Source organism: Salvelinus alpinus, chromosome 30 (assembly GCF_045679555.1).
Source record: "Salvelinus alpinus chromosome 30, SLU_Salpinus.1, whole genome shotgun sequence".
Lineage (NCBI taxonomy): Eukaryota > Metazoa > Chordata > Actinopteri > Salmoniformes > Salmonidae > Salvelinus > Salvelinus alpinus.
This window is the reverse complement of record NC_092115.1, coordinates 42019647-42035198: the sequence shown is the minus strand read 5'-3', so window position 1 is coordinate 42035198 and position 15552 is coordinate 42019647. Positions and strand designations below refer to the sequence as shown.

The 15552-nt window shown below is 44.5% G+C and overlaps 1 pseudogene; it reads left to right on the top strand.

Annotated features, from left to right (window-relative positions):
* LOC139560036 (pre-mRNA-processing factor 6-like) overlaps nt 1–15552 on the top strand; it is a 47288-nt pseudogene that overhangs the window by 858 nt on the left and 30878 nt on the right.

Sequence of the window (15552 nt, the reverse complement as noted above, 5' to 3'; positions counted from 1 at the left end):
CAGCCATCCCCATTGAGACTGTGTCTGTGCCTCGACCTAGGTTGGGCAAAACTAAACATGGCGGTGTTCGCCTTAGCAATCTCACTAGGATAAAGACCTCCTCCATTCCTGCCATTATTGAAAGAGATCGTGATACCTCACATCTCAAAATAGGGTTACTTAATGTTAGATCCCTCACTTCAAAGGCAGTTATAGTCAATTAACTAATCACTGATCATAATCTTGATGTGATTGGCCTGACTGAAACATGGCTTAAGCCTGATGAATTTACTGTGTTAAATGAGGCCTCACCTCCTGGTTACACTAGTGACCATATCCCCCGTGCATCCCGCAAAGGCGGAGGTGTTGCTAACATTTACGATAGCAAATTTCAATTTACCCCAAAAAAAATGACGTTTTCGTCTTTTGAGCTTCTAGTCATGAAATCTATGCAGCCTACTTAATCACTTTTTATAGCTACTGTTTATAGGCCTCCTGGGCCATATACAGCGTTCCTCTCTGAGTTCCCTGAATTCCTATCAGACCTTGTAGTCATAGCAGATCATATTCTAATTTTTGGTGATTTTAATATTCATATGGAGAAGTCCACAGACCCACTCCAAAAGTCAGAGCCATCATCGACTCAGTGGGTTTTGTCCAACATGTCTCTGGACCTACTCATTGCCACAGTCATACTCTGGACCTAGTTTTGTCCCATGGAATAAATGTTGTAGATCTTAATAATCCTGGACTGTCGGACCACCATTTTATTACGTTTGCAATCACAACAAATAATCTGCTCAGACCCCAACCAAGGAGCATCAAAAGTCGTGCTATAAATTCTCAGACAACACAAAAATTCCTTGACGCCCTTCCAGACTCCTTCTGCCTACCCAGGGACGTCAGAGGACAAAAATCAGTTAACCACCTAACTGAGGAACTCAATTTAACCTTGCGCAATACCCTAGATGCAGTTGCACCCCTAAAAACGAAAAACATTTGTCATAAGCAACTAGCTCCCTGTATACAGAAAATACCCGAGCTTTGAAGCAAGCTTCCAGAAAATTGGAACGGAAATGGCGCCACACCAAACTGGAAGTCTTCCGACTAGCTTGGAAAGACAGTACCGTGCAGTACCGAAGAGCCCTCACTGCTGCTCGATCATCCTACTTTTCCAACTTAATTGAGGAAAATAAGAACAATCCAAAATGTATTTTTGATACTGTTGCAAAGCTAACTAAAAAGCAGCATTCCCCAAGAGAGGATGGCTTTCACTTCAGCAGTAATAAATTCATGAACTTCTTTGAGGAAAAAATCATGATCATTAGAAAGCAAATTACGGACTCCTCTTTAAATCTGCATATTCCTCCAGGGCTTAGCTGTCCTGGATCTGCACAGCTCTGCCAGGGCCTGGGATCGGGAGAGACACTTAAGTGTTTTAGTACTATATCTCTTGACACAATGATGAAAATAATCATGGCCTCTAAACCTTCAAGCTGCATACTGGATCCTATTCCTACTAAACTACTGAAAGAGCTGCTTCCTGTGCTTGGCCCTCCTATGTTGAACATAATAACGGCTCTCTATCCACCGGATGTGTACCAAACTCACTAAAAGTGGCAGTAATAAAGCCTCTCTTGAAAAAGCCAAACCTTGACCCGGAAAATATAAAAAACTATCGGCCTATCTCGAATCTTCCATTCCTCTCAAAAATTTTAGAAAAAGTTGTTGCGCAGCAACTCACTGCCTTCCTGAAGACAAACAATGTATACGAAATGCTTCAGTCTGGTTTTAGACCCCATCATAGCACTGAGACTGCACTTGTGAAGGTGGTAAATTACCTTTTAATGGCGTCAGACCGAGGCTCTGCATCTGTCCTCGTGCTACTAGACCTTAGTGCTGCCTTTGACACCATCGATCACCACATTCTTTTGGAGAGACTGGAAACCCAAATTGGTCTACACGGACAAGTTCTGGCCTGGTTTAGATCTTACCTGTCGGAAAGATATCAGTTTGTCTCTGTGAATGGTTTGTCCTCTGACAAATCAACTGTACATTTCGGTGTTCCACAAGGTTCCGTTTTAGGACCACTATTGTTTTCACTATATATTTTACCTCTTGGGGATGTTATTCGAAAACATAATGTTAACTTTCACTGCTATGCGGATGACACACAGCTGTACATTTCAATGAAACATGGTGAAGCCCCAAAATTGCCCTCGCTAGAAGCCTGTGTTTCAGACATAAGGAAGTGGATGGCTGCAAACTTTCTACTTTTAAACTCGGACAAAACAGAGATGCTTGTTCTAGGTCCCAAGAAACAAAGAGATCTTCTGTTAAATCTGACAATTAATCTTGATGGTTGTAAAGTCGTCTCAAGTAAAACTGTGAAGGACCTCGGCGTTACTCTGGACCCTGATCTCTCTTTTGACGAACACATCAAGACTGTTTCAAGGACAGCTTTTTTCCATCTACGTAACATTGCAAAAATCAGACATTTTCTGTCCAAAAATGATGCAGAAAAATTAATCCATGCATTTGTTACTTCTAGGTTAGACTACTGCAATGCTCTACTTTCCGGCTACCCGGATAAAGCACTAAATAAACTTCAGTTAGTGCTAAATACGGCTGCTAGAATCCTGACTAGAACCAAGAAATTTGATCATATTACTCCAGTGCTAGCTTCCCTACACTGGCTTCCTGTTAAGGCAAGGGCTGATTTCAAGGTTTTACTGTTAACCTATAAAGCGTTACATGGGCTTGCTCCTACCTATCTTTCCGAGTTGGTCCTGCCGTACATACCTATACGTACGCTACGGTCACAAGACGCAGGCCTCCTAATTGTCCCTAGAATTTCTAAGCAAACAGCGGGAGGCAGGGCTTTCTCCTATAGATCTCCATTTTTATGGAACGGTCTGCCTACCCATGTGAGAGACGCAGACTCGGTCTCAACCTTTAAGTCTTTACTGAAGACTTATCTCTTCAGTAGGTCATATGATTGAGTGTAGTCTGGCCCAGGAGTGTGAAGGTGAACGGAAAGGCTCTGGAGCAACGAACCGCCCTTGCTGTCTCTGCCTGGCCGGTTCCCCTCTCTCCACTGGGATTCTCTGCATCTAACCCTATTACAGGGGCTGAGTCACTGGCTTACTGGTGCTCTTTCATGCCGTCCCTGGGAGGGGTGCGTCACTTGAGTGGGTTGAGTTACTGACGTGATCTTCCTGTCTGGGTTGGCGCCCCCCCTTGGTTTGTGCTGTGGTGGAGATCTTTGTGGGCTATACTCGGCCTTGTCTCAGGATTGTAAGTTGGTGGTTGAAGATATCCCTCTAGTGGTGTGGGGGCTGTGCTTTGGCAAAGTGGGTGGGGTTATATCCTTCCTGTTTGGCCCTGTCCGGGGGTTTCTTCTGATGGGGCCACAGTGTCTACTGACCCCTCCTGTCTCAGCCTCCAGTATTTATGCTGCAGTAGTTTATGTGTCGGGGGCTAGGGTCAGTTGGTTATACCTGGAGTACTTCTCCTATCTTATCCAGTGTCCTGTGTGAATTTAAGTATGCTCTCTCTAATTCTCTCGTTCTCTCTTTCTTTCTCTCTCTCGGAGAACCTGAGCCCTAGTACCATACGTCACGGCAAACCGGGCATGATGACTCCTTGCTGTCCCCAGTCCGCCTGGCCTTGCTGCTATTCCAGTTTCAACTGTTCTGCCTGCGGTTATGGAACCCCTACCTGTCCCAGACCTGCTGTTTTCAACTCTTAATGATCGGCTATGAAAAGCCAACTGACATTTATTCCTGATTATTATTTGACCATGCTTGTCATTTATGAACATTTTGAAAATCTTGGCTCTCTCTAATTCTCTCCTTCTCTCTCTCTTTCTCTCTCTCGGAGGACCTGAGCCCTAGGACCATACGTCAGGACTACCGGGCATGATGACTCCTTGCTGTCCCCAGTCCACCTGGCCTTGCTGCTATTCCAGTTTCAACTGTTCTGCCTGCGGTTATGGAACCGCCACCTGTCCCAGACCTGCTATTTTCAACTCTTAATGATCGGCTATGAAAAGCCAACTGAAAATTATTCATGATTATTATTTGACCATGCTTGTCACTTATGAACGTTTTGAACATCTTGGCATAGTTCTGTTATAATCTCCACCCGGCACAGCCAGAAGAGGACTGGCCACCCCTCATAGCCTGGTTCCTCTCTAGGTTTCATCCTAGGTTTTGACCTTTCTAGGGAGTTTTTCCTAGCCACCGTGCTTCTACACCTGCATTGCTTGCTGTTTGGGGTTTTAGGCTGGGTTTCTGTACAGCACTTCGAGATATTAGCTGATGTACGAAGGGCTATATAAAATAAACTTGATTTGATTCGGGGTTCACCAGCGGCGGGACAGGCATAGTGGGCCATTGAAAAGACAATGTTATTTCTCTGCCAACTATGGTGGCAAGTAGCCTGATCCCAGTTCAGTTTGTGCTTTAGCCAACTCCTCGGTTGTGTTTCTTGTCATACAGATATGGGACAGTGAATGATAGGAGAGGAAAGAGGAGATGGTGAAGAGAAGAAAAGAGAAGCGAGACAGCCAGCAGCATACCTCTCTGCAACCCAAAGCTAACTTGCTTCTGAAGCTAAGCAGGGTTGGTCCTGAATGGGAGACGAGATGCTTCTGGAAGTGGTTTTGCAGGGCCATAAGGAGGCACTCTTTCCTCTGCCCTAAAAAATATATATATATCCCAATACCCCATGGCAGTGATTGAGGACTTTGCCCTGTGTAGGGTGCTGTCTTTTGGATGGGACGTTAAACGGGTGTCCTGACTCTCTGTGGTCACTCAAGATCCCATGTCACTTATCGTAAGAGTATGTTAACCCCGGTGTCCTGGCTAAATTCCCAATCTGTCTCTCATACCATCATGGCCACCTAATCATCCCCAGGTCTTTCCTCTCCCCTGTAACTATTCCACAGGTCATTGCTGCAAATGAGAATATTTTGCCAATGAACTTACTTGGGAAAATAAGAATACTTGATTTCCCTGATCTCAGATTCAGGGAAGTGCCTGTTTTCCTTAATTCCACACACATATCGAACCCAAACCCTCTCCTGAAATGCGTCGTGTTCCTAGTCTCTATTTATTCAGTGACTGCTTCAGAAGATGACAGAACCCATTTGAGAGACAGATTTCTCTACTCCTCCCTCATCATCACCCCATACTCTCTCACCGTGTGTGTATCTGCTTTGTGAGAAAGATAGGGCAGAGAGGTCATACTTATTCCACTCACACCCTGGTCCCAAGCCTCACTCTTATGCAAATTCTGATTAAATCTGTTCTGATGTTGTTGTTCATACACTTAAATCTGTCTGTTCTGATGTTAATCCTAGAGACAGCAGAGAAAGCCAACCCATTTTCACAGTCTTATCTCATTGATTTATTCCTGTTTAGTCCTCCAACTCTCCCCTCTCCTAGTGAAATCCAACAACGATATGCCTGTAAATCAAATTCTACACATCGACAGTATAATTGAAACTGGGATGGGGCGACTACTCAGAGAGAGAGACAGAGAGAGTGAGAGAGAGTAAGAGATGTCAGACAATTGCAGTGTTTTGTTCATCCCTCTTTTGAAGAAGAAATATAGCTATTCAATTCTGTCATGCTCCTCCTTAGGGATGAGGTCTGCTTGCTCAGGAACAGAAGGATGCTATTTTTATCTGTCTCTCTCCTTTTCACTCTCTTTCTATCCTCTGTCTCTCTTTCACTCTTTCACAATATCTCCATCTTGCCAACTCCCAAATCCTCAAACTCTCCCTCTTTCCCATGCTCCCCTCTCTCTCCCTCCCTTTTCCCCTCCTCTCTCCCTCTTCCTCCCATCCATCCCCCTGCTTCTCTCTCTCTCCCCATCTCTCCGCCTCGCGCTCTCTCTCCTGCCTGTCCAGTTAGGGCCAGTGTTGTGTCGTACCTGTCAAAATTAATCAGATAAGTGCAGGAACTATTCTCCTCTTCACTCTCCACTTCTCCCCACAGAGGGAATTAAGAACAGAGATTCCACCTTAGCCAGCTCTATCACGTCAGAATAACTCAGGCCAGTACTGGAGCCCTGCAGACAGCCAGTACAGGTGAAAGACTTCCAGTCAATTAGCTCATTTATGTGCTCTGTTTTCCCTCCAAATATAACACAGAGGAGAGAAATAAACTTCAAAGTGGGAATTAATGAGTTTTGAACTTAGACTCTATAACCTTACAGAAGGGTTAAAAAGTCCTCTGCCTGAATGATCAGACATCGAACATTACTCCTCAGTGGACAGTCACATACGATGATATGATAATATAGTAAATCTCGGTCATATTAGTCCAAACACCAAAGGTGACCTTATGAGAGAGAGATGGAGAAAAGAGAGAGAGAGATCAATTACTGTTGGTAAGTTATTTAATGCTAATTCATGCACATTTTTATAGTTATAGTTGATCAAAGTTTTTGAAGAATTGGAAGCTATGTGAAAGTTGGTTTGGTGTCTAGCTTAAACGGTTCAAAAGTTATTGTTGTTGAGTTAATTTATTAAAATGTATGCAAATTCATAGTTATAGTTTCTAAAGTTAAGAATTTGAAGATGGGATAGCCTGAACATGTGCAAGTTGGTTCGGTGTCTCTAGCTTGACCAGTTAAATAGTTATTGTTGGTGAGTTATTTTATGCAAATGTATATATATAATTGGCAAAGGAGCAGGACCATTTTGAATAGCTACCTCTCTATTCCTATGGTTCTCATTCTCACCACAATACTGTACTAAATTACAGTATACTGAACTCTACCGTAATGTACTGTACTCTACCTTAACTGTACTCTACTGGACTCTACTGAACTATACTGTAGTGTACCTAACTCTACTAAAGTTTACTCTACTGGACTCTACTGTACTGAACTATACTGTAGTGTACCTAACTATACTAAAGTTTATTCTACTGGATCTTGTTTTTCCCCATTTAAACTGGTCTTGATCTGGACATGGTCTCGATACACTAGTCCTTGGTCTGGGTCTCAGAAAGTCTACTCATATTCCTAAGCATGTACCACATTTCCTCACACTGAGTCAAACAGATAAAGAGACATAAACATGTGGCCATTATAGCGCCACCGTGTGGTCGATCTGAATGTGCTTAGATATCTTGAATCTTGACAGGGTTTTGAACTTGTGTACCAAGTTTTGTTACAATAGGAATATCCGTGTGGGAGTTATATGCATTTATGTGCCAGACAATGCCCACGTGAATGTTTATTGGTCAGTAGCAGCCATGTTTTTTGAGGTGCTAACCTGGAAAAACTGTTTGTGAGAACTTGGTCCCTAGATGTCATGTATCAAGTATTGTGCAGATCGACATTCGGTGCCAGAGGAGTAGCTTTTTAAGTGTTTTAAACCACATTTAAAATCCATCATGGCAGACCTTATAGATCATTGAGGCAAATGTGTCCCTTGTTTTGAGGACCTATATACCAAATGTCAGGACTCAAACGGTGTGAGGGGTGTGAGATTCCAAAGTTTAAATTTTCAGTCGTTTGTTATAGCGCCACCATGTGGCTAATTGGCATGGCAATGCATGAGAGGGGGTGGCCCGTGACCATCAGACAAGGTTGCAACCTCCTAGGCCTTACCATCTCACGGGAATTTGCATTTGTTCACCAATCTGTAGAAGGAAAATAACAATAATCAAAGAGAACAAATACAATAAGCTTCTCTGCTGAACCCATAATAAATATATCTGCAAGCAGCAATGACCCGGGATTCAAGCCTTTTTCCACCCTTTCACTTTCTCAAATAATACACCCTCATTTTAAAAGTCACCAAATCCGGTTCAGGCACAATACCAACAATCCCTCACTGTCTAGAGAAGTCTATCTGAAAGCAGCAGTGGAATTTGAACGCAGGTTGCCATGAGTTGGAATGTATTACAAGACGAAGACACTAACCCTCTGAGCCATGATCACCTCATGGCAAAAGTCAAGGTTGATCACTATGGAAGACCATGCATGTACAGTGCCTTCGGGAAAGTACTCAGACCCCTTGACTTTTACCACATTTTGTTACATTACAGCCTTATTCTAAAATGGATTAAGTGGGTCCCCTGCCGGACGGTTGAGCTAACGTAGGTTAATGCGATTAGCATGAGGTTGTAAGTAACAAGAACATTTCCCAGGACATAGACATATCTGATATTGGTAGAAAGCTTAAATTCTTGTAAATCTAACTGCGCTGACCAATTTACAGTAGCTATTACAGTGAAAGAATACCATGCTATTGTTTGGAAGAGTGCACAGTTTTGAACATGAAAAGTTATTAATAAACAAATTAGGCACATTTGGGCAGTCTCGATTCAAAATTTGGAACAGAAATGCAATTGTTATTTGGATCCGTCTGAAACTTTGCACATACACTGCTGCCATCTAGTGCCCAAAATCTAAATTGCACCTGATCTGGAATAATACATTATGGCCTATCTCTTGCATTTCAATGATACAAAAATATATATTTAAATGTATTTTTCTTTGTATTATCTTTTACCAGATCTAATGTGTTATGTTCTCCTACATTCCTTTCACATTTACACAATCTTCAAAGTGTTTCTTTTCAAATGGTACCAAGAATATGCATATCCTTGCTTCAGGGCCTGAGCTACAGGCAGTTAGATATGGGTATGTCATTTTAGGCGAAAATTGGAAAAAAAGGGGTCAATACTTAAGAGGTTTTAAAATAAATAAAAATCCTCAGCAATCTACACACAACACCCCGTAATGACAAAGCAAAAAGAGGTTTTTAGAAATGTTTGTAAATGTATAAAAAAGGAAAAAACTGAAATACCTTATTTACATAAGTATTCAGACTCTTTGCTATGAGAGTCGAATTTGAGCTCAGGTGCATCCTGAGATGTTTCTACAATTTGATTGGAGTCCACCTGTGGTAATGATTTGGAAAGGCACACACGTGTCTATATAAGGTCCCACAGTTGACAATCTATGTCAGACAAAAACCAAGCCATGAGGTTGTAGGAATTGGTTGTAGAGCTCCGACACAGGATTGTGTCGAGCTCTACAACCAATTCCTACAACCTCATGGCTTGGTTTTCGATCTGGGGAAGGACACCAAAACATTTCTGCAGCATTGAAGGTCCCCAAGAACACAGTGGCCTCCATCATTCTTACATGGAAAAAGTTTGGAACCACCAAGACTCTTCCTAGATCTGACCGCCCAGACAAACTGAGCAATCGGGGGAGAAGGGCCTTGGTCAGGGAGGTGACAAGGAACCCGATGGTCACTCGGACAGAGATCTAGAGTTCCTCTGTGGAGATGGGAAAACATTCCAGAAGGACGACCATCTCTGCAGCACTCCACCAATTAGGCATTTACGGTAGAGTGGCCACACGGAAGCCACTCCTTAGTAAAAGGCACATGACAGAGTTGGGACTGGGAGACTAGTCAGGATCGAGGAAAAGATGAACGGAGCAAAGTACAGAGAGATCCTTGATGAAAACTTGCTCCAGAGCACTCAGGACATTTACATTTACATTTAAGTCATTTAGCAGACGCTCTTATCCAGAGCGACTTACAAATTGGTGCATTCACCTTATGATATCCAGTGGAACAACCACTTTACAATAGTGCATCTAACTCTTTTAAGGGGGGGGGGGGGTTAGAAGGATTACTTTATCCTATCCTAGGTATTCCTTAAAGAGGTGGGGTTTCAGGTGTCTCCGGAAGGTGGTGATTGACTCCGCTGACCTGGCGTCGTGAGGGAGTTTGTTCCACCATTGGGGTGCCAGAGCAGCGAACAGTTTTGACTGGGCTGAGCGGGAACTGTACTTCCTCAGAGGTAGGGAGGCGAGCAGGCCAGAGGTGGATGAACGCAGTGCCCTTGTTTGGGTGTAGGGCCTGATCAGAGCCTGAAGGTACGGAGGACCTCAGACTGGGGCGAAGGTTCACCTTCCAACAGGACAACAACCCTAAGCCCACAGCCAAGACAACGCAGGAGTGGCTTCGGTACAAGTCTCTGAATGTCCTTGAGTGGTACAGCCAGAGCCCGGACTTGAACCCGATCTCTGGAGAGACCTGAAAATAGCTGTGCAGCAATGCTAAAAACCTGTTGTTGCTTTGTCATTATGGGGTATTGTGTGTAGATTGATGAGGAAAATTATTTTTTAAAGACATTTTAGAATAAGGCTTTAATGTAACAAAATGTGGGAAAAGTCAAGAGGTCTGAGTACTTTCAGAAGGTAGTGTATGTATGAATGAATTGCAGGTTCTAGTCTTGACTCCATCTCTTGGTCTTACACAAATCTTGTAACATTTAATAATTGAATGTAATATATGCAATTTAGCAGGTCACTTTTATCCAAAGCAACTTAGTCTTGCTTGCATAAGTTTGTATTACATTTGTGTGGTCCCGGGAATCTAACCCACTGTCCAGGCATTGCAAGCTCTAAAGCTGGGGAACAATAGTATGTTAAGGGGGAAGAAGGGAGAGCGAATGGCAAGAAGTAAAGGGAGGAAAAAGAAGGAAAATATGATTTTTTTTATTTTTTTATGGAAAAAATGTAGTGTTTTTCTTCATAATATAAAAGTGTTTATTATTCCAAATTTTTTCTGGTAACCAGAAAAACAATGAACATTAAATGTTTCGTTTTTTCCTGTGTTTGAGAAAGAGTGGACCTGAAGGTCCCCGGGTTGAATTCCTCCTCGGCCAGAAATAACATTTCTAAACAACCACTTTTGTCTCCAAAAATAAAGAAATTCACATTGCCGAATTTGATATCACCTGAGTTAATGGAACGACTATTGTAGCATAATCCTAACATAAAAGTGTTGTTCTAATGAGGTTGGTTTATCACTGTACAATACTCCCGTTGCCTTGTTTATACAATCAGTATCTTAAATCATCAATTATCTATTGCGGTTTCTTGTGGACTGCATATTACCTGATATAATTATAAATACGTCACATCCCACTGGGCACAGACATCAATTCAACGTTTATTCCACGTTGGTTCAACGTAATGACATTGAACTGACGTGGAAACAATGTTGATTCACCCAGTGTGTGCCAAGTGGGAAGGGAGTGGTTTGTGACACACAAGAGCAACCGCAGGTTAACGCTCGATCTGATCGAATAGAGCCCCTAATTTTAGAAATACAATTTAAAACAAAGGCTGGAGTACAGCAGAGTCTAAATGGAAACTAGTGACGCGTTTTTTGAATGGGTGGAGTTGGCTGGCTGTGGGTAAAGCAGGCCAAGTACTGGTGGAAGCAGACTTGGCACTGCAGGAAGCAGTTTGGGCTGGCAGCAGTGGTGGTGGTGAAGTCATTCAGAAGACTAAATCAGTCTCCTCCGAGTCAGTGTCCAAGTCCCGCATGGGCTTCCAAGTCTGCCTGAGCAGGTAGTCCACGCACCAATCAGCTCTCCTGAAAATGAAAACAGAATGCAAAACAAGACACAAATAGATTCATATGATCACTCACAATATCTTCATCAAAAACACTGACACGTAGTTTTGTTTCTGCCATGTTTTAATGGATGCAATGATATTAGTTAAGAAATGACAAAGGTTCCTCTTTGAGGCTATAGCAGTGGAGAGCATTTACAGAGGCTCTGGCAGAGCTGGCGGTGCCCTGAGAGACAGCAGAGGCAGTGGTGGTCTTCATATATGCTGTAGCAGAGGGGTCTGGGAGAAAGGTGAGGTGGTCTTCATATAGGCTGTAGCAGAGGGGTCTGGGAGAAGGGTGAGGTGGTCTTCACAGAGGTCCTTAGCAGGGCTGGAGAGGGGCCAGGAGAAAGGTGAAATGGTATAAGATTATTATGTAACGTAATATGAAAATTATTTGAGGGTTAACAGTATTAAAAAACAAATATATGAAATCAAACAAGCTCTTGACAGGTTAAGCTACAATATTTACCCGAACAGGTTTCATAGGCACATCATGCTGAAATTATAAAGGAAATGAAGAAAAAATCTAATGAATAGCGACAATACAGTCATGTGATGTATAAAGCATGACACGCAATTGTCTTTCTCCATGTTTTGATTGATGTAAGTTCCAGCTATTAGTTCTAAAATGACAACAGTGCATGATGTAGTAGGTTAAATGCCACTAACAGACCCAGTGTAGGGGTGGGAGTACTAACAGACCCAGTGTAGGGGTGGGAGTACTAACAGACCCCGTGTAGGGGTGGGAGTACTAACAGACCCTGTGTAGGGGTGGGGGCACTAACAGACCCCGTGTAGGGGTGGGAGTACTAACAGACCCCGTGTAGGGGTGGGGGCACTAACAGACCCCGTGTAGGGGTGGGAGTACTAACAGACCCCGTGTAGGGGTGGGAGTACTAACAGACCCCGTGTAGGGGTGGTAGTACTAACAGACCCCGTGTAGGGGTGGGAGTACTAACAGACCCCGTGTAGGGGTGGGAGTACTAACAGACCCCGTGTGGGGGTGGGGGCACTAACAGACCCCGTGTAGGGGTGAGAGTACTAACAGACCCCGTGTAGGGGTGGGGGCACTAACAGACCCCGTGTAGTGGTGGGAGTACTAACAGACCCCGTGTAGGGGTGGGAGTACTAACAGACCCCGTGTAGGGGTGGGGGCACTAACAGACCCCGTGTAGGGGTGGGAGTACTAACAGACCCCGTGTAGGGGTGGGAGTACTAACAGACCCCGTGTAGGGGTGGGAGTACTAACAGACCCGTGTAGGGGTGGGAGTACTAACAGACCCGTGTAGGGGTGGGAGTACTAACAGACCCGTGTAGGGGTGGGAGTAGTAACAGACCCGTGTAGGGGTGGGAGTACTAACAGACCCGTGTAGGGGTGGGGGCACTAACAGACACTGTGTAGGGGTGGAAGTACTAACAGACCCGTGTAGGGGTGGGAGTACTAACAGACCCCGTGTAGGGGTGGGGGCACTAACAGACCCCGTGTAGGGGTGGGAGTACTAACAGACCCCGTGTAGGGGTGGGAGTACTAACAGACCCCGTGTAGGGGTGGGGGCACTAACAGACCCAGTGTAGGGGTGGGAGTACTAACAGACCCGTGTAGGGGTGGGAGTACTAACAGACCCGTGTAGGGGTGGGAGTACTAACAGACCCGTGTAGGGGTGGGAGTACTAACAGACCCGTGTAGGGGTGGGAGTACTAACAGACCCGTGTAGGGGTGGGAGTACTAACAGACCCGTGTAGGGGTGGGAGTACTAACAGACCCGTGTAGGGGTGGGAGTACTAACAGACCCGTGTAGGGGTGGGAGTACTAACAGACCCGTGTAGGGGTGGGAGTACTAACAGACCCGTGTAGGGGTGGGGGCACTAACAGACACTGTGTAGGGGTGGGAGTACTAACAGACCCGTGTAGGGGTGGGAGTACTAACAGACCCGTGTAGGGGTGGGGGCACTAACAGACCCAGTGTAGGGGTGGGGGCACTCACAGACCCCGTGTAGGGGCGGGGGCACTCACAGACCCCGTGTAGGGGCGGGGGCACTAACAGACCCTGTGTAGGGGCGGGGGCACTAACAGACCCCGTGTAGGGGTGGGAGTACTAACAGACCCTGTGTAGGGGTGGGAGTACTAACAGACCCGTGTAGGGGTGGGGGCACTAACAGACACTGTGTAGGGGTGGGAGTAAACAAAATCCAAAAAACTTCACAGATCTTCATTGTAAAGGGTTTAAACACTGTTTCCCATGCTTGTTCAATGAACCATAAACAATTTATGAACACGCACCTCTGGAGCGGTCGTTAAGACATTAACAGCTTACAGACGGTAGGCAATTAAGGGAGACAGGACGGACAGCAGATCGTCCTCGCAGTAGCAGACCTCGTGTAACAACACCTGCACAGGATCGGTACATCACACCTGCGGAACAAGTACAGGATGGCAACAACAACTGCCCGAGTTACACCAGGAATGCACAATCCCTCCATCAGTGCTCAGTCTGTCCGCAATAGGCTGAGAGAGGCTGACATGTGACTTGTAGGCCTGTTGTAAGGCAGGTCCTCACCAGACATCACCAGCAACAACGTTGCCTATGGGCACAAACGCACCGTCGCTGGACCAGACAGGACTGGCAAAAAGTGTTGCGGTTTTGTCTCATAAGGGGTGATGGTCGGATTCGCGTTTATCGTCGAAGGAATGAGCATTACACCGAGGCCTGTACTCTGGAGCAGGATCGATTTGGAGGTGGAGGTTCCGTCATGCTCAGGGGCGGTGTGTCACAGCATCATCGGACTGAGCTTGTTATCATTGCAGGCAATCTCAATGCTGTGCGTTACAGGGAAGACATCCTCCTCCCTCATGTGGTACCCTTCCTGCAGGCTTATCCTTACATGACCTAAGGCCATTCCCCTCAGAAATGTCCGGGAACTTGCAGGTGCCTTGGTGGAAGAGTGGAGTAACATCTCACAGCAAAAACTGGCAAAATGAGGAGGAGATGCACTGCAGTACTTAATGCAGCTGGTGGCCACACAAGATACTGACTATAACTTTTGATTTTGACTCCCCCTTTGTTCAGGGACAAATTATTCAACTTCTGTTAGTCACATGTCTGTGGAACTTGTTCAGTTTACGTCTCAGTTGTTGATTCTTGTTATGTTCATACAAATATTTACACATGTTAAGTTTTCTGAAAATAAACGCAGTTGACAGTGAGAGGACGTTTCTTTTTTTGCTGTGTTTAGTTGCTTTAAGGTTATTTAAGGTTATACAAACCAAGCTTTTGACAGGTTAGCCTGTATTTTATTTATCTGAGCAGGCTTCCATGCCAAGTTACAGTTTGGTCTTGCTGCAGACACATGAGAGCCCACAAATCCTTTGCTTATTGAACTGCAAAAGAGAGAGAAAAACCTAATAGTTACAATGAACGGAGGAGGAAACCAAGTCACCTGTCAAAAGGATTATCTGAATCAGTGTTCTATCATGGCTTCCAGAACCATAGTAGTTGAGGAAAAATAACGTGATAAAACATGTAATGCCTTCCTCCATGGAGGAGTCTGAACAGCAGACAAAGACGCAGGTGCTGGCAGAGCTGTAGGTGCTGGCTCAAAAGGTCCACTGGAAGAAAAACCTGCTTTAAACATTGGGGGAATACAGAGACAACACTAAAGTATGGTATCCAATTTCAGAAAATCAGAAATGAAAATACATGTTTAAGCCTGTAAGCTTTATTAATTTGACCTATCCTGGGGGTGAAATCCATGCATCGCTGAAGCCCCCCGAGCAGAGTTGTCCACGGACATTTATTGCAAAACTCTCTATCTGTAACAATATATAAGGACGCCTGTGTTAGGAAGTTCCCTGCTGGTGACTTCACCATTTTACAACACTCTCAAGCAGAAACCGGGAGTCAAGGGGTGATGAACTCTAGCACTCTCTGGAACTTTCCTTAACCTGTTGTGATTGGTTGACAAGATCACAGCTTGGGCCGTTGACACTGATCATACTCTCTTTGTTACAATATGAATTGACAATTTGATGCCAACTGTTATAATAAAGTTGCTGTCCGTTAGTAGTAAAGGCCTATATTTAATGACAGGCATTTCTAGTAACACAGCGTGTTTTCCAGATGA